The sequence below is a fragment of the Macadamia integrifolia genome, chromosome 5 (assembly GCF_013358625.1).
Source record: "Macadamia integrifolia cultivar HAES 741 chromosome 5, SCU_Mint_v3, whole genome shotgun sequence".
Lineage (NCBI taxonomy): Eukaryota > Viridiplantae > Streptophyta > Magnoliopsida > Proteales > Proteaceae > Macadamia > Macadamia integrifolia.
This window is the reverse complement of record NC_056561.1, coordinates 23126806-23146875: the sequence shown is the minus strand read 5'-3', so window position 1 is coordinate 23146875 and position 20070 is coordinate 23126806.

Here is a 20070-nt window from a genome sequence, read left to right as displayed (position 1 = left end):
TCTGGAAAATCTCTTATAATGGTCTACCTCTCCCTGATCTCCTAATTCACAAGGGCTTTAACATCTCTCACTTGTGTCAACTGTGTAATTTAACAGACCAGAATCCGGATCATCTTTTTTCTCCTCTGCCCATTCTCTAGACAGGTGTGGCACTCTCTCAACCCTCTTCTTGAACCAGCTCCCCACTCCTCCATGGAGGATTGCATTCCACGATTCTGTCTTAGAGGTGGCATTAATAGAGACAATCTTTGTCAATCAGCTTTATTCTATAGGGTTTTATGGCAATTATGGGTTGCATATTGGGATTGGATTTTTCGTCGACAACGGTTCAATCCGTCTGCTATCATATGCAAAGCTATTGCCGAGGCTTGATACTTCTTTCCTCCAACGACTCAGACTTCCACCACCAACACTCATTTGGTCTCTTGGCAGCCTCCTCCCCTGGATTACCTGAAAATTAATGTCGAAGGAGCTAGAAAAGGAAACCCGGGTCTTGTAGCGATAGGCGGCATTTGCAGAGACTCTAACGCTTCTGTGCGTGGAGGTTTTTCGCTGGGAATCGGAGTGACTCACACGGTGGTTGGAGAGGCGTTAGCTGTGCGTTTTGCACTTCTCTGGGCCTTGGATCAGAATTTCCAATCCTTAGTGGTGGAAAGTGATAACCTGCTGATAGTCAATCTTCTTCAACGCCAGTCCAGGTCGTGTCCTTGGCGTATCTTCAACATCATCAATGACTACCTTGATATCTCTCAAAGGCTCCCTTTTGTAATCTTCTACCATACCTTGCGCGAGGGCAACGTCGTTGCTGATTTCCTAGCTTCTTCTTCTGCAACCACTCAATTATCTCTGCTTTTGTTTTCTTCCCCACCCCCTGCTATTTCTTCCCTCCTGTTTACGGATTGTACTGGTTCGGTATTTCATCGTCATTAATAAAGTTTTATTACCAAAAAAAAAAAAAAAAAAAAAAGAATCAGAGTGTATATATAAATGAAGTCTTAGCATTAGGGAGAGCTCAAAAGTGAAAATTTTATCCGTATCAATTACAAGACAAGTATTATATCACAAGATATAAAATCCAAAAATACAACAACGATGATGGGCAACACAACCCTTAGTAATGGCGCGCAGTAGGCAGCACAGACATCGCAACCACAATTTGTATCATGCTCCTTAGCCTCTGGCAGCCACCAGTCTCCACCATAGTCAGTCATAAAAGAGGACGCATCGCTACTCATAGGCACCACAATACCTGCATCATCATCTAAAGAGAAACACTCATGTGTGACTTTACTGAGCCTAGTGAATGATGGGATTCATACGAGCAAACACAATAAGCCATGATGTGAGATGATCCAATTGATTTTATTATTAACCATATAGCACATAACTAAGTTGGGCTTATGCTACTGCAACACATTAGGTAGTATTTGTGGTCTCGAAACCACCATAATCACCTAATGATACATACCCTAGTCGTGGATAGAGGTATATCGGTCTTGCTACGCTATCGATCTCCCAACAAACCCTTGATAGCCCCATCCTGACAGCTATGGCACCATAATTGTTATCGACCACGTCGGGCTAGTTTTTGCCTTTGGTAATAATCACATCATATTATGGAAGTGACATCCCAGAAAATCTCATTGAACCTACCATAATGGGTTATCCAACACCTCACCCCCTGTTGGCATGGGATCGTAGCATAGTGTAATTATACTCAACAACAATAATATACATGTCTTTCATAATGATACAAGTAGTTTGAACATGCAGTATTGGAATCACTGTCGGTCACACTGCATTCCATGTCCAAGCCTAGTTCTAGCATACGTATAGGTAGTATTAGATACACGTACGATACAAAAATTACAATCGATCACACTGCTTATCCATTTCCAAGCTTAGCTTTAGTGCACACAAAATGCATGATGCATTCATCAAAGTGACAATCATAGTGCTAAAATTTCCCTCAACCACACCGGATCCCTCTTATACACAACCATCAAGAACAACAGTTCATAAGTAAATGGATATATTTGTCCCTACGAGTGTCAAAAAACTAGTGACATAGACAGTAGTTGTTTAAGTCCCTAAAACCCATTGGTCGGTAGGCACCGGTTGGTAGTGGACCTACCTGTGGTATCTATCGGTGCCTAGAAAGCGTTGTACACTTTGGGGATCAACCATTTCGGGTCTGGTAGCCAGGATTTGTTCCATGGAATTTATAGAGGGTATTCTCACCTTTTATTTAAGCTCGCTGATCGTGTTTTCACAGGGCCAAATGGGAGTTAAAATTGATTCTTCGATCGAAACCTTAAATCCATATGTTTACCAAAATGCTCACGAAACTTGGGAAATGCATTAGGAGCTCGGGGAAGCTAGGGGAAGTATAGTGTGCACCTTCCCGATAAGCCAAGGACATTAGGGTTGAGGCATACCCTTCCGACCCAGCAAAATCCCAACTTTCTACCTATCTCAAACTCAAAAATGAAAAGAGGAAAGAGGTTGGGGAAAGGTTCCCTAATCTTCATAAGAAACCGATAACAAAGGGAGTGGTCGGACATCCCCTCTCTCTTCCTTCTTCTTCTTCTTCTCCTTCTTTCTCTCTTTCTTTCTCTCCTCTCCCACAAATTTCAGGTGAATAATGAGCTTAGGGCTCATTTTCTCTATTGCCCACTTGGGACTATTTGCTTGCTAGTGGGCCTTGCCCCAAGTGGCTTATTCAGGTAATCGGGCCACATGGACCCACCACCTTGGACTTACAAGGTGTGCAAGTGAAGCGGGTAAGTCCATGTAGTGTGGGACAAGGGTATATTAGGTCATTACGCGTGTAGTGGGTCTCATGGGAAAAATTACATTTCAATATAGTGGGACCCACCAATTGATGGTCACCGATAGGTCATTGCCCAACCAATGGGATCTACCAGTGGACAATTCCTGTTGCTGTACTCATCTGGTTTCCACCTCCTTTTGTTGTCAACACCTAAGGTGGTTCCCTAGGGACTTGTGCATGGTCATATGACGAGTGTCTATCATGTATTAACCGTTAAGTGGAAGAGTGTTTGGGTCATTACCACTAAGGTTTGAGAAATCTGAATCCAGTTTGATTGGCAACATCTATATTGGCAAGAGGGGTCATTTATTCTAGACAGTAAACTGTTGCTATCCACAGGTCACCATTATTGACACTCTCTGGTACATCACCTATTAAAAAAAGTACAAATTTGATCATATTAGGCGCAGGTGCAACAGGCTGGATGGTCGCAGTGGCCAAGGATCAATACATATGTCTATTCTTGTAAAACAAATTTGAAAAGGGAAGAATGAAAGAGATTGAGATGATTTTCACAGGGGTGCAAGACCACATGGATGAGACAATGGTCTATCCTTTTGGGAATTACCTTGGAAGAATAGAAAGATGAGGATTGCTACGGAGGAGGAGAAGGGTGGGAGAAGTCAAGAATTAGGAAGTAGAATGACCCTCTTGAGGTCGGAGTCTGATGGAGATAGTGGTGAGTTGCAGTGGCAAAGCTGGGGGATTGATAGGGTGCAGCGGCGAAGTGGGGGAGTGTGGTTGAGAAGCAAAATTTTGGACGATTAGATGAAAAGAAGGGGATCCAAGGATCAATAAAATGGAGGCATATGATAGCACGGGAGATTACATCTGACTCTGTCAGCTCAGAGAACCCTTTCCTATCAACATTAATAGGAAAACTCAATGTCCACTTCTTCGTTTCCGTGATCTTATCTTCCTCTATTTACCGGAAAAAAAACATAATCCTTTCGGTCTTATCTAAATATTTTTCTCTAGTTAACATTTAAGGGGGTGGGCTTGCAAATATTCTTTAGGTCCATCGAATAAGATAGTACGTACCTTCGAATGTGGAAAGCTAAAGTACAATATGCAACTATTGGAATGTATTTTTTTACCAATATATATATATATATATATTGAAATGTATATTTCCAATATAAAAATGTAAACTTCCCTTTGCACCACAAGGGATTGGGATTGGGATTTGGGACATGGGGTGTGTTTTTTTTTTTTTTTTAACTGAAGGATTGGGGCATGGTTTTGAAACTCAGATCAAAATCAGTCATTCAGTTTTATCGGCAGACTTTACTTGATATTGGCTCCAATGACTATGCATACTATTCCTGAATCCTGGCCGAGTTAAACTAAATTAGGAAAGTCCGGCTGATTCTGACCGAGTCTCAACCCATCTTTTATAAATCGGATTGGATTGATCGAAATCTCCTGTATTGGATTGGAATCAATCTTGACCGATTCGATATTAATCCATTGATATTAAGGATTTAGTTCTCGAGTATCAGATTGGCATCAATGTCTATCGATAATGATATGATATGGATCATATCAGCTCGCATCGATCCAGATTTAAAAATTTTACCCTTTTTCCGATATCAATACCTAATTCGGATTGCCAGGTACCAAGATCAATATTAGCCGATACTGATATGGATTGACTGATCAACAACGACTATAATCTTATCCCAATTAAATGGGGTCGATACATGGATCCAATAGAAGCAAATAGTAACAAAAGAAAGGACAGCAAAAGATAGTAAAGAAAAATGAAGAGATTATAGAAGCAAAAGGAGAGCTAAAACACAAAGTTAGAGCTGCACCTTGGGAACATTCTCCTAAAAGGTCGGATACAAGGGTCTTTGTCCTCTAAACAACTTTATCCGCAGTCATACTTGGGTTGAGCCCAAGCTTTTGCATGATTTTTCTTACCACTTCTCCTATAGTCAGTTTAGGTTTGTCCTTTCCTCTCTTAACACCTTGTATTTGAATCTGGTCACTCCTTATTGGTGCATCTATGGGTTTTCGTTGGATATGTCCATACCGTCTTAATGGCAGAGCTTGTCATGGATTAGTGCGACCAGCAAATTGGATTTGATACAGTCATTCCTTACTTTATCTTTCCTTGTCTTACCACACATGTCCCTCAGCATCCTCATCTTTGCTATGCCCAGTTTATCTACAATAATCTTTTTAACTTCCCAACTTCCGCCTTGTAAGTCATAGCTCGTCTTATCATCGTCCTATAAAATTTTCCTTTAAGTTTATTAGGCATACGTTTGTCACACCACACTCCCGTTAACCTCTCCACTTCATCCAGTCTTTTTGAATTCTATGGGAAACATCGTCCTCTATATCCCCCTCATTGTTAGTGGTTGACCCCATGTATCAAAAGCAATTACTTTGTGGCAGTTCTTGCTGCTCAAGTTTCATTGCTTTATCAATTGGCCAATCGACTGATATAATACCAATACTTAGAACTATGACTGGTATGATCTAAGTGTAAAAAGGTATAAAAACTTTTTTTTTTTAAGGGTAAATCTATTTGATACAATTCAATCTGCTTGAATGATCAGATACCAATTTGGATCAGTATTAGTTGAGACCTTTCCCAAGTTTCAAAACCTTGCTTATAACGATGCAATTCAAAATCATATGAGAATCAATGGAGACAAATCCATACCGATTCTAAGTTTTAAACCCTTTCAGGGATTGGGGTAGGGATGTAATCAGATCAGATTTGTCTCGGATTCACTATTATTTGAATCCGAATCCATTTATGGAATGACATATTCGAATCCGATACAATATCCAATGGAATTTTAAAAAACTAGTTTCATATCTGAATCCAGAATTTTATCGGATATCCGGATATTATCCGATCCAATAACTATCCAAATATTAATCTAATCTAATCTAACTATATTGATTATGAAATTCCGACTCCAATTATCAATTTTTCATTCGAAATAAACTGCTGCCCACCGGCCATACTTAGAAAGGTGTTGTTTTGTTCCACCAAAAAAAAAAAAAAAGTGTTGTTTTGTTATTTGGCAGACGGGATTAATGAATTATATATATATATATATATATATATATATATAATATAAATAAACATGGCATTTGAATTTCTGAAAGGGTCTCCCTAACGGGTAAAGGGGCCCCCACACCCACCCAACCCTCAAAAAAAAAAAAAAAAAAAATCTACATCTTATCATAGGGCAAGGTCAAGCATGACTCCCACTACAATGAGCACTAATCTTACATTCATAATCTAAAGGTAATGCTCCACTCCTCGGTGCATTTCTAGTCTCCTATTGGTTAGGGTTATAGACCTATGGTTAGGATTTTGGGTTAGGACTTTAGGATTAGGTATATGACCAAAATATCCTTATAAAAGTATTTTTAATAAAGATAATATAGTAATATATCATTTTTTTTAATTTATTTAATCATATTTTACAATTAGATAATTAATTAGCCAGATATTAACTGATCCAAAATGGAAATATCCAAATCCGATTGTCTTTTGGACAGATTTAGACATTGTTCGGAAACCAAAATTTTGAATTTAAAAATTCCTAAATTAACACGAATTAAATATGAAGTTTAAGGATATAGAATTTGTTTATTTAATTTTTTTTAGAAACTTTACTCATATAAGGCAGCCAAGCACGTTGACACGTTATGCATGAGAAAAGTATATCTCGTGCAATTGCAGCAGCCCTGTGATCGGGATTCTTGACTTCTTTTTTATTTATTATTTGGGTACTAATCTATTGCTTAGTTCAAGATGGAAATGGCATTTGTTAGAATATTTATTTTTTTATTTTTTTAATATCTAAGTTTCACATTTTATCTTAATACCTTAGGCTTTGTTTGGTTGTAATGGAAATTTAAAGGAAAAGGAATTGAAATTTTCATACTTTAAAAAGAAATGTTTATAATCATTACTCCATATGATTTTATTAATTATTTAATTTTTTAACTATATTTAATAATAATTACCCATGCAAATAATAATAATGATTACATGGAATGATTTAAAGTCACATGGGTAATGATTACATATATTTCTTTTTTTAGTATGTAAATTTTATTTCTCTTCCCTTTAATTCCCCTTACAACCAAACATAGCCTTAGGATCTCATGAATCTTTACATCTTCCCACAAAAGGGTTTTGTTTAATAAATTCAAGGGACCAAGAGGTTTGAAAAGGAGTGTGGTTCCTTGTGCCTATGTATAGGTGTGTGAAATGGTCGTTCCGCCTCTTATGGAAGGTCAAATTCTCATCTTTATTGATGTTTTCATAACTTTTCCTATTGATCGTTATGTTGCAGCAAGAGCTAAATTGCTGTCTAGGGAATACCCTCTCTAATTTTGAGAAATGACTCTTTGTCTGAGAGTAAGGTCACATGAGGGAAGATAGAGATAGACATATGAGAGCATTAGCATAGGCCATGCATCTGAACAAAGTGTTTTCTTCCAATAAATTTTTTCATTCTTGCAAGATTAGAAAGTCTCTATAGCCACAATGTTTTAGCAAGTGAAATAATGACGTGACAAAGAAAGAATAAAAGTAAGAAAATAAAAAAAAGAATAATGTTGTGACAACCTGGATCCAACATTTCATTATCCATGTAAATCACTTTGATTAAGTTCACTAAGAGCTGATGATTTGTCTAGTGTATGCACAAGCTAAGTTGTGGCACCTAGGGGTGTAAACTGGAGTTCGGTGAATCGTCACGTACGTTAATGTACATGAACGTTCCTAGTCCATGGATATGGCATCTATTTTCTCTCTCCACATTTAATAGATGCCATATCCACGGATCAAGAACGTTCACGTATATTTTATATGTGAAGATTCACCGCTCTCTGTAAATTGTTCGGTCTCGACAAGTTTCGATCAGGCCTTCAATGGTCTCACCAATTTTAGACCCCAACCCAAAAATGACCAATTTAGGAATCGGTCTCTAAAAGTCAGAACTATGATCCATGGTTTAAGAATTTGGAATCGGATTGGGATTAGCCAAGATGGATACCGATTTTATCTAGATCAGACAGAATTGGCCTGGATAGGCCAAAAAATAAAATAATAAAATAATAAAATAAAAATAAAAGTTTTTATAGTGGTTTGATTTAACTAAGTCTGATCTACTCCTCATAAGATCCCACTGAGAGGTATTCCACTAATCTTTGCCTTATAGTAAGGTGGGGAGAAATTATCTCTACAAAAATTTTAAAGACAAGAGGATCAGTACAAATATCTTTCACAAGTAGAGAGTGACTTTCCAAATCTCTTAAGGATGAGAAGATTCGTACATAAGTCTAAGTGCACTCTAGCACTTTATAAAAAGCTTAATCTTAGAATTCAACCAACTCTTGAACTTAACAAAAATTTAAGGATGTTAATCGGTTCAGTTTCGATTTAAACGGTGTGGTTCGATTCGGTTCACATTTATTTGGCTAAAATCATAATCGCACCATTTACTAAATGGTTCCACTTTTTGAAACCGTGATCATTTAATAAAAACGGTTTCGATTTTCACGGTTTTTAAATGGTGTCGGTTTCACAATTTTAAATTGTTTCGGTTTCGATTTATTCCATACGGTTTGTGAAATGGTTCACAATCGATTTGTTATAATTTGCAACCATCTTTAAACTGAAGATCATAAACTTATTCAAAAATTATTGGCAACCACAAATAAGAGATTCTATATTAATGATGTTATGTGTTAATTTCATAATCTAGTGCTATTTCTTTGCATGACCATTCTCAAACATATAGAATTAATATCATACAATATCCAAATCCAACATTCTACCACATAAAATATTAAAATGACAGGTGGTTCAGTCAAAACACCTCATCTGTGATAACAAATAGTAACATATATGGATTACAAGTTCATGATCTAAAGCCTAAACTTGAACTGAATTGTAATAAATCATACCAAAGCAGGATGGACACTTAATTTAATTGTTAATTGATATACGGATTACTGCCCCTACTTTATTTAATTGCTATACGAATTAATCGAATCAATTTAAATGGTTTTAAATGATTCAGTTTAAATGGTTTTAATTCGGTTTGAAATCAATGGATTTTGTGATTAAAACCGATTCGACTCGTTTAACTAATCGATTTGAAACTTAAAACTATAATCATATTATTTACTAAACTATTTTACAGTTTCGATATAAATCAATCGATTTGATTTTGATAAACTATTTTGATTATAAATTCACATCCGTACAAAAGTTATAATGAAAATAAGATGGTATGATATTACCTCATGTAACACATTAAATGTAATGCAATAGATGAATAAATACACCTTTATGTCTTTCCAAGCTTACGATATAATGCTAAAAGTAGAGAAGACACGTAGAAAGAGGATTGAGATCTTGGAAGATGTGCACAAGTGATAGATTTGAACTCAAAGAATGATTGACTTTCCATCACTTTTAATGCTCTAAGTATCAATTGCATTTTTATGAGCAATAGCAAAGATTTTTATAAGGATGATTAGGAGTCTTAATTGAGCAATTAATTTCTTTATGACGGTCACCTTTTTTTTTTAATCGTCCAATGGACCGCCACTTGATCTGATCGACCGCCAGGTAGTTGTTGGCAAAATAGAGCAGTTGTAGTAGCCGTTGTAAGGGTTACAGGACAATTCGATCATAGTCTGGTCGATCGAATGCTCCATCCAGATGGGGTTCGGTTGACTAAGACTTTGTACTGTAACGTTCTAAAAAATGGGTTCTGATGTTTTTTTATTTTTTTGAAACAGAAATGTAGTAAAACCTGTATGGGAAGCCTGGTTTAATTTCTTGTTTTTTTAAAATGAACCGGACACTTATGAGACTTTGGAATCCTTTTTTTGGAGCATGAAATACTTGCTTTTCACTTTCAGAATTGATTCTGAGCAAAAGGCACCGAAACATTTGTAGCACTTAAGTTACGAAGGGTAAATGGGGAAATTACCCTCAAAACATAACAAAAGGTATGTTTCAAGGGTATTGTAAACCCTAACCCCACTTTGCACTTGGAGAACATCTAGAGAAGAGAAGAAGAGAGAAGCAGAGCTGAAATGAAGAGCAGAGTTGTCACCATCTTCGATCTGCCATCCGTCCGTGAGGTGGGATGCGTTCGCTCTCTCTCTCTCTCTCCCCACTGATTTTGCTTATTTTGCAGGTTTTTTGTTGTTCCAGCGAGTTCGAGCCTTCAAGGTTCCTCTGTGCATGGAGGTATGGGTATTATGATTGCATTTGCTATGTTTGAACAGAATACAATAGAATAGAAGATAATACAGAGTAGCAGCAGAGAAAGAAGACTTGCAAGATGAGCCAGTGGACTTTCTCGGTTACAGCAAACTACGGTTGTCATCTCTTCTTCTCCTTTCTCCTCCTCCTCCAACCCTTATTAACTACGTGACATGTGGTTAGTCTTTTTATAACAATCCAGTGCAATCCAATGCCAACATCAAAAAGTGTGACTCAAGAGAATGATCAATCAACCCACCTTTGCGTGGAAACTAATCTTAATCCCAAGGATGATCCCAATTGGTGTGCCGATAACATAGAAGGCTATGAGGTTTGTCAAAGCAGCCAAGGACCACCCCTACAAGTAGCACCAGATGCATCAAGATTAGTGAATTTGAGGCACTACTCCTTGTGCGGTATCAAGTGTTACAGAACTAATGAGTAGATGGGTCATAGAAGCAAATGCTTTCTCTTTTGTCGCAAGGCTATCAGTGAAGAAGCCAGCCCAGATACCATGACCAAACACTAATATGAATGAGACTACGAATGCTTCAAAATTTTAAGCTACAACATATAGTTGCTATTCTTAGGAGTGAAAAAGAAATGATAAATTAATTTCAACCTGAAATTCTCCAATGCCAGGAAAGACTCATCCTTAATTTTGTGGATAGAGGAAGACCCACTTCAATGCCTGTAATAAGTCACACCTCTAACAAATCCGACATGTTCTCTCTAATGCTCTTCATGTAGTCCTTCTAAACTTCTGGAAATAGATACGCTATTTTGCAACAGGGAAAATAAATAGCTGATGATGGGGGACCATTGCCATTCATGGTTGAGGATCGGGTCTTGTTCCCTGACCATATTTTGCTGGTAGTCTCTAAGAGAACCCATGTTTTAGTTCTGCCAATTATTATGATGATTGATTGATAATAAGCAGAGTACATTCTGTATTGGTTTAGTGAAATCCACCTCAAACTAGTTCTATATTGCCCCTTCATTCTCAGTCTGTCTTAGATGAATAGTTTTTATATTTTATCCGCAAGGAGGATATGACCTTCATATTAATCGATTGCAAAGAAACACGGCGAAATATTTCATATTTGACGTGACAAGCGTGGTGTTGATATGGAACTTGATCATATCAATTATTCTCGTTTATATTTTATTTCGACTTTAGCTATTTGTGTAATAATGGTTTTCATAACTTAGGAGCTATTAAAAAACCATTGACTATCCTTAGATTTTATTTAAAAATCACAACTTTGACACCCATGGTAAAGATGACATTTTGTATAAATATTGGTTTCTGTTAGAAATGATTATGTTAAATGCAAACCATACAGGTTTCTGTTTCTTCCAGGTTACAAAATCAACTTTTTTTTTGGTTACCATACAACATTTAAGATGCAGAATCACTCCAAAAAAATAGAAATGAAAAAAAGTGTGCCAGGCCCAGAATCATGTTTAAAAAACAGAATCGTTACAGTACAGAGCCTAAATGTCCCCTTCAGTTGGACCCAAAATGGACCTAGACTTGACGTACACTTTTCCTTGGACTTTATTGAGCTTATAAACTCAAAAAACCTAGTGACCAAGTCATTATGGTCTGAATTCTTGTACGGGTACCGCCTATATGCATTCTAAGGTAAAGAAGCTACAATTTTGCCAATGCAGTGAGGTGCCTGTGGTGTGCACTATTACAATAGGCTAATAATTTTCTTGTCTTTCAACTTTTCTTCTTCATTATGATCTTCAAGTTTTCAGTCTTCAAGTTGACTTCTTTTCTTAATGCTACCTTGAATCTTTGATGCCCTAAGCTGGAAGTCTTGATAACTTGAAGTTTTGATGGCTCGAGGTCTTGATACCTTGAAATATTGAGAGCTCGAAGTCTTAATGTCTCGAGGTCTTGAAACCTTGAAGTATTATTGGGTCATCATATTTTTTCTCCCTTTTGGTACATCGTCCCCACATACTGTCTGGATCTGTTCTGATACCATTTATAATATCTCGGCCCCATTAACATTGTACAATATTATCTTTTTTGATCCATGGGACTCAAGGCTTTAAAACGTGTTGTGCCATGTTAAGAATTCACTGCTTTTTCGTAGATTTGAGTTTTGGGAAGACAAAGAATTATGGATCTCACCCAACTTGGAACAAAGAATATCCCAAAAAATGTGTTCTTTTGGGTTTAGACCACCTAACAGAGGATCGTATTAGATCAGTTGTAGACCCCACATTTTTTTCATCTCAGAAGGGCTAGGTGATGATGAGTTAGGAATCCCTTTGGAATGTAGGGTGATCCTTTATTTGTAACCTCAATTTCTCTTTCTTTCCTAAGGCAATATTCTTTGCATCTATAATGGCTTAGGAAGTCTAAAATTGATTAAAAAAAAAATCAAAAATCAAAAATCAAAACATGGAAAATGGCTTTGACATACTTAGATCAAATTAAGACCAACTCAAATACCAAACACTGATCCCGGTTCAAGCAAAGGGCTTAACTAGACTAGACCTTGAAATTTGCTTGAGTCAGTTTTGGCCCTGATTCTGGACAATGTCATTCCACATCGGATGATTCCATTTTAGACCTTGGACAATGCCATCTAGCCCTCAACCGACAATGGCCAAAAGTCATTACATGTTAGTCAGAAACCATTACATGTCGTCTCCTGCAAAATCTTAAGAAACAAATGAAAATTTTATTTTGGTCATAGAAGAAATATTAATTCCTATATATAGCCACATTGAACCCTTTCCAATGAGGAAAGAAATCCTATATGAAAGGAAGAAGCCAACCTTCCTAAGGTCTTCCCCTTTCAGTTTTTCATGTTTTCTTCCTTTCTAGCATAGTCTAGGTTAGGGTATTTTCATCATTATTTTTGTACACGAATTTCACGCATTTTACATCAGTTTTTTTTTTCATCATTCAGATTCTCTAAATTATGTCAATCTATTTTCATATTCCTATGATCTCCATCCCTATTTTTTTATATGATTTCTATGCCCTATATTGATCGTATCAATATAGGGGTAGTTGGTCATTTTTCATGTATGTCTTTAACATACTGTATTTTATTTTTTGCATTTTTATAATATAATAATTGTGTGATATTGGTATATCCACGATGTTAATCCTCAAGTCAATGTGGTTAGAATACCATGTCTTGCTTGATGATACCATGACAGCATGATAGGGTAGTTTCATAATTTTCAACTCGATGAAAGCTTGAATAGGCTTTTGTCTTGATTTCTCAATTATCAAGTGTCTATGCTTTACATGGCTATACACTAACCATTTAGAGCTTGCAAGACACGAGTATCTGGATTAAAATTTTTTTTTTTTTGGTCCATGTACTTTAGATGTGTACAATTTATATGTAATTAACATATTTAATCCTATTCGGCTCACTCATAAAGTATAATTAAATATGGTTGAAGTCTAGTTTTTTACTAGGTCGACCGAGATGCCTCACTTTCCTAAGACTGCAATCTATCACGAATTCTAATTATTGGTTAGGAAATTCGAATGGAATTATTTCTTTTTAATTTTAGTTATGGGTCCTAGACCATGATTTAAGCGGCGACTCCCACTCAATAATGACTGCTAGACCCATCTCTTTTTTTCAAAAGGAAAGTCCGCAAAACCTTTTTTTTTGGTAGAAAGTTCGCAAAACCTATTGTCCACATATCAGGTGATCTTCCCAAATACAAGATCCAATGAATGATACTGAATACCTTTGGGCCAAGAATTGGGATTGGCATCGATCAATACCGATCTGCTTCGACCGATTCAGGATGATCCAATCCAATTCTTCAAACCATGTTGTGTCAACCTGTAAATAGTTGGTTGGTTTGGATTAGTCGGACTTTGTGTCGATAAGTATAACTGGTCTTGCTTTAATCGGGCCTAGAATAAAAAAACATGTACAAAGATTGTCGTAGTAAATAGGGATTGTCACTGTTAGCCTGAAACCAATTGGGAAGAGCCTTAGACTCTATGAGGGTGAGAGGTTTTTCGCAGGAAGAGCCGGCCATTGACATTAGAGAGAGAGAGAGAGAGAGAGAGAGAGAGAGAGAGGATGGGGTTGGAAGATCGACCATTGACATAGGAGAGAGAAAGAGATAAAGAAAGGTTACAAAGGTGGGACTCACTCTGTCACTTTGTTGTCGCTAACCGTCGATCACTGCTGAAGTAAAGCCTCAATAACTACGAGAGGCTGAGTGAGGGATGGGAGGAGATTGTTGCATCTTTGGGTTACACATAGATGGGGGGAGATTGTCTACAACTTGGGATTTTGAGGGAAGGAAGAAGGAAATCTCAAATCTAAAATCAGAGGTAGCCAACGGTGTGAGAGTGCTTAGGGGCGGCAGCAGAAGCGAAACACCATGAATGGTACCAGATAAATTCTAGTAAAGAACTCGATGAACACAACCATTAAATCAACTGATATACCAGAGGTTACCTAGAATTCACTGATGGTGAATTCTTTCAAAGGAATGCATGTACACACCTAATTTGTGCCACCTTGACATTGATGATTTTACGGGTGAAGGAGAAGTTAGTATGCTTGTTCCCGAGGAGGATACGATTTTCTCGGTAATACCCTTGAAACCCTATTATCTGTTTCAATTAACCCGACCACTAGAATTCGGATACTAAATGATTATGTGTCGAATAATTGACCTTTTTGTCACTATGAGTGATAGACAATACTGTGGGGGTGACCGGAGGTGGTTACCAATATTTCCAAAAATCTCAAGATTCTATTAGAATAGAACATATTCTCCATCTTTGGATTCTTATGGATCACCAAGCCATAAGAGATGCTCAAATCCTATATTGGATAGTAATCGTTGAGATGATTCCGTCTATATCCCATAGCTCCTGTAATCATTCCCAAGAAGTTTCAACACCTTTGAATCCCTAGAAACCCTGATACTTGTTTCAATCAACCCAACTCCTAGAATTCGGATACCGGATGATTACATGTTGAATGATTGAATTTTTTTGTCACTATAAGTGTTAGACAATACTGTGGGTTTGATCGGAGGTGGTTGCTAATATTCCCGGGAATCTCGAAATTCTATTAAAATAGAATAGACTCTATCTTTGGATTCCCATGGATCACCAAGCCATAAGAGATGATCAAATCCTAGATTATTGGATACTACTCGTCGAGATGATTTCGTATATATATCTCGTGCGTAAAATTTCAATGCCTGTAGCTCTTGGAATCACTCCCGAAAGTTGAAAAAAAATTTAAAAATACCATGAAACTAGTGCAAATTGGCACTAGGTGGTGGCTAGCTGCCCCAATTGACCAAGGACCATATTGGCTGACCTGCCTAGGCCCTTGGACGATCTTTGGCCCTCCTGCCTAAGGCTTGGCCAATCTGCCCATGCATGGAAGACCTCTTATTTGCAAAGATGCCTTTGGCCTTGTAATTTCTATAAAAAGGCTTCATTTGCAAATAAAAATATATATAAAAAATTGGAGGAAATTATGGAAAAATAATTAGAAATTCCAAAAATCTCTCTTCTTTTATAAGTTCCCAAAATTCTACCCAAATCCCTAGAAGTCAGTAGAAACCCGCAATTTATGTTGAAATGCTGTGAAAACCCTGATTGCTTTAGAAAAGCCCCAAAAAAAAAAAAAAAAAAAAATCCTAGGAACTTTAGAAATTCTAGAAAAATTGTAGAAATCCTAGAAGGTTTTGAATATCTACTGGAAGCCCGTGCTTTTTAGAAGTGGGGGCTGAAAGCGACGTCTTTGCCCCTGAATCAAGGGAATATCTATATACTCTTATATACAATTGTAGGTAACTTTTTCACCCCTAGCTTGCATTTATTCATTTATTTCATATCTATTTTGCATTTAAAGTGGCCTGAAACAGCCATTACGCTGTCTACATTAGCATGTAGAATAGTTGCCCCATACAATCGTTATGCTATTCGCATAAGCATGTAAAATATCAGTTTTCTGCCGCTATGCTACCAAATTTTCATAATATTAGGGATAATCTCTGTTATCACATGGGGGGGGGTTTCTGATGTGATTTCCATCATTTTATGCGGGTAATTTAGGTTTAATTTCTTGTTATAGTATGTGGGGGGCACATATGTCTTTTTTATTCTTATATGTGATAATATTAGGTTCTCTTTTTATTATTTCATGCAGGGAAGGTATTAATATTACTATCATTCCATGTGTTACTTTTAGGATTAACTCCATGGTATTATTGCCTGTATTATAGCTTTGCACAGTTGTTACACTGTCTGCATTTATATGTGGTATAGCATTGTACAACCGTTTTGCTGCCTGTTTTTCTATGAATTAGAAATAACTATTATTTTTTTATTTGTTATTATTGTTACATATATATTTTCCTAATAATTTCACTCAAGTTAACATAGTAATCATGTTGGCATAGGGTTACAAAGTATTTTCAGGGGAGAAAGTTCAAAATGAAGCATCTAGTAGAAAGGTCATTTTTTTTTTTCCATGTGAGGTGGGTGCCTAACACCTTCCCACTCTCATTTCTTGACACGTACATAAATCTCTCGAACAAACCAAATATGAAGCCAACCTTGGGGACTCGATACCTTTACCGGTATGAAGTCTCCACACCCGAGCTCAATTCCTCGATCAAAATTAGGCTCACAAATAGGGTTTTAGGATCTTAATCCTAGGTGGCGACTCCAAACTATGTTTTCCCCATCCCCTTCATGTCATACACAATAAAGTAGTTATCATAACCCTAACAACCTCAAAAAGAGGACTATGGAAAGATAAAAGAAGAAACTGGCTCTATTGCTATAATAGAGAGGGACCGAAGCCCGCGAGATGAGATGAGACCATCATTCATCCTCGAGGGCAAGAGGAATCGATTGTTTTCAGATCTTTGTCCTCACAATTACAATGCAACACTTGGCGATGATCCACATCGATTGCTCCTTTTGATCGTAACTTGAGTTTGAATATGACGAGAATCTCTCTTCCTCCTCTTATAAAAAACAATGTTATGTTCTATTATTTATACAACTAGGGTTCGGCCTTAGACTTTAATACAAAGCTAATCTTAGAGATTAGAATTTCGGGGTGCTCATCATCCCAAGTGGTTTAATCTTAAAGAGTTGCCTTTGACTTGTCCTTAATTGCTCAAAATGAAGGTCTTATCAAAGATGCAACCTAAAACCCCCATAATAGAAAATTTTATTACTCTTTCTACCCAAACATAACTAACATTCACAATGGACTTTGCAAGCACGGAATTAAGTCACCGCCATAAGCCCTAATCCTTTGTATTATAATATGTGAGCATCAACACCTATGACTGAGCCAAAAAAGGTTTAAATATTTCAAATAATATTTATTTCATATGATATTAAAATAAAATCCTTTTGAAAATTCTTTACAAATATGTACATGGCTCCAAATTTCAACCAGTCACAATCAGATGACTCACTCACTTGGTTGTTCTCCTAGTGAGGGTAGTGAAAATCATATTAAGCGCCACCACTATTCACATTCATACCTTGCATATCGACCGGATAGATAGTCCTGTCAGTAGGTGTAGAAATCCAATTTTGTCACCCCGACAATAATGATAAAAGGACGCAGAAGGATCTCAAAAAACAAGGATTTGGACTATGCTTAAAGATAGATACCCTCACTAACATGATAATAATAATCTAATTGGCAAGGAGCCTGCTTTGGTGTGATAACTACACTTTTTAACGAAGCATTAGCGAACGGTGTATCGACGACACAAGAACAGTCGTCAAGTCAGCCTCCCAATAAGATATCATCACTTGTATTGCATTTTTAGTGAAGCTTTGAGCCAAAAAAGTGCCCAATTCATGTATAATTGGATAATTCTTAGGAATAACTTTCCAACAACATATTGCACGGAAAAATCGGGCAAACGATTCGAAAATAGTGGCCCTTGGAGCTAGACAACATAGTATCCACGCCATAAGCTACGTGGCACCTCTCGTGGCCCTGCGTGGCATGCACGACACCTCTCGCAGGGATTCACAACCCAAACTCAAATTTTGGCCCTTTGGTCCCCCATTCCCAACCACTTAAGAAGCCCAAAGAGAATTGAGGCAACTCAAATAAGAAGCCTCGCGCTGCTCGAAAAGCCCCAAGGCCCTTTATCCTTTTTGAACCTCCTTTCCCCTATCAGAGAGAGAGAGAGAGAGAGAGAGAGAGAGAGAGAGAGAGAGAGTCGGTCCCCCCTCCCCTTGAGCTGCAAGACAACAAGAGTCCTTGTTTGGAGCGAAGGGGCCCTCTAATTTTCAACCCTCATCTAGGGTCGAATATAGGTATAATATCTTCTGTCGTTATTGGGGAAGAATTGCTAGTACTTTCTAGATAAAACTATGGTCAAGCGTCATTAATAACGGTAACATGTAATCTCCTTTAGATGCTTAGTGTACCGCAGTCAATCAAATATAGCCATGCTTTTGGGATTAGGATACACAATTTCAAGAATAATGTTCAAATGTATGCATCTAGTAGGGAGACCAACTTTTGCTAGCCTAAGTGGGTGCCTAAAACCTTCGCACTTTTGTAACCTGAACATTACCCATATCTATGATCAAACCATTCATGGAATTATACATCGGCCTATTTCTTGACTAGGGATTAGACCCCAATCGGGTCTAAGGTCCTCATCCTAGGTGGTGACTCTTCATCATGTTTTTCGACCCTTGTTGTCAAACTAGTAGCAGTGGTGGGGAGATGTAATTCTCAAGAATCAATTAGGGTCTATCACACCTACATTAGGCATCAAGTATTGACACATTACAAACGCTTAACACATAAATGAAATAGTAAGCGCTTTTCAAGTATAAGAAGAAAATAATTATCAGAGATTCCCATTGCCAAACACAACTAATTGTGAATCATTCAGGAATCTCAACAGTTCAATCTTCAACATATATAAATGCCCACATTTATAATGCCAATCCCTATTAGGGAAATATATAAAGTGGTAATTGTGGAACATATTACCTAAATATGTCCATGGTTGTGAACTAGTAATGATAATTTTGAGTTATTGCTCATAAATGATAATCATAATAAATATGTAATCATGAATTATGTAATCATGAACTATAATTAAATTAAATTAGGTTTGATGGACACACATCTCAAATCATAGAATCCAACACTTAACTGTTACAGTGGACTTTTCACTTTTTAGGTCTTGCCTCATAGAGTTGCAAGTGGGAAGTTGGAATGTAGAGAGAGAGAGAGAGAGAGAGAAGATCCACACACTATTCATGTGAGGATTCTTTCCCATACTCCCTCATAAAAGTGAGGGCCTCACTCATGTAATTTTATTCTATTTTTATATATTTTAAAGATGTAGTGTCCATATGAATCATACAATTTTTGGACTGCTAATTGATGATATAGCATGTAGATTCTTAGCGTGGTAAACCCTTTCTCGTTTATATATAAAGGGAAAAGCAACTTTGTGGAGGGAGCTATCGGATGCACCTAGACATAGAGGGGGCCAAATAACTACCCTGTCCCTATGAAATGCAAATAAGAAGACCTTGGTGATGCTTTCACGTGTACTCTCATTGGCCCTATGCATGCGTAGGGGCTTGCTCCTCCACTAAAAGCACTTCTCCATATATAAGATAAGGGAAGAGATTGTTGCTTAGTCGCATAGCCCCTGCACCAATGCAAAGACCAATGAAAACGTGCACAAGGGCATATACATGGATGAGATTTTTGTTTTCACATGGGGTCGGGTGGTAATGTTGAATGTTTACGTATTTGTGCACAAGAGCCACATGACCAAGCAATGTTATTGAAAGGCAACATAGCCTTTGCACCCATACATAAGGGTAAATGACCGCCCGCCCCTCATGATGGTGGAAATTCTATCCCTATTGATGCTTTTGTGCACACTCCCAATGTAGGAACCATCTCCCTATCCCTAT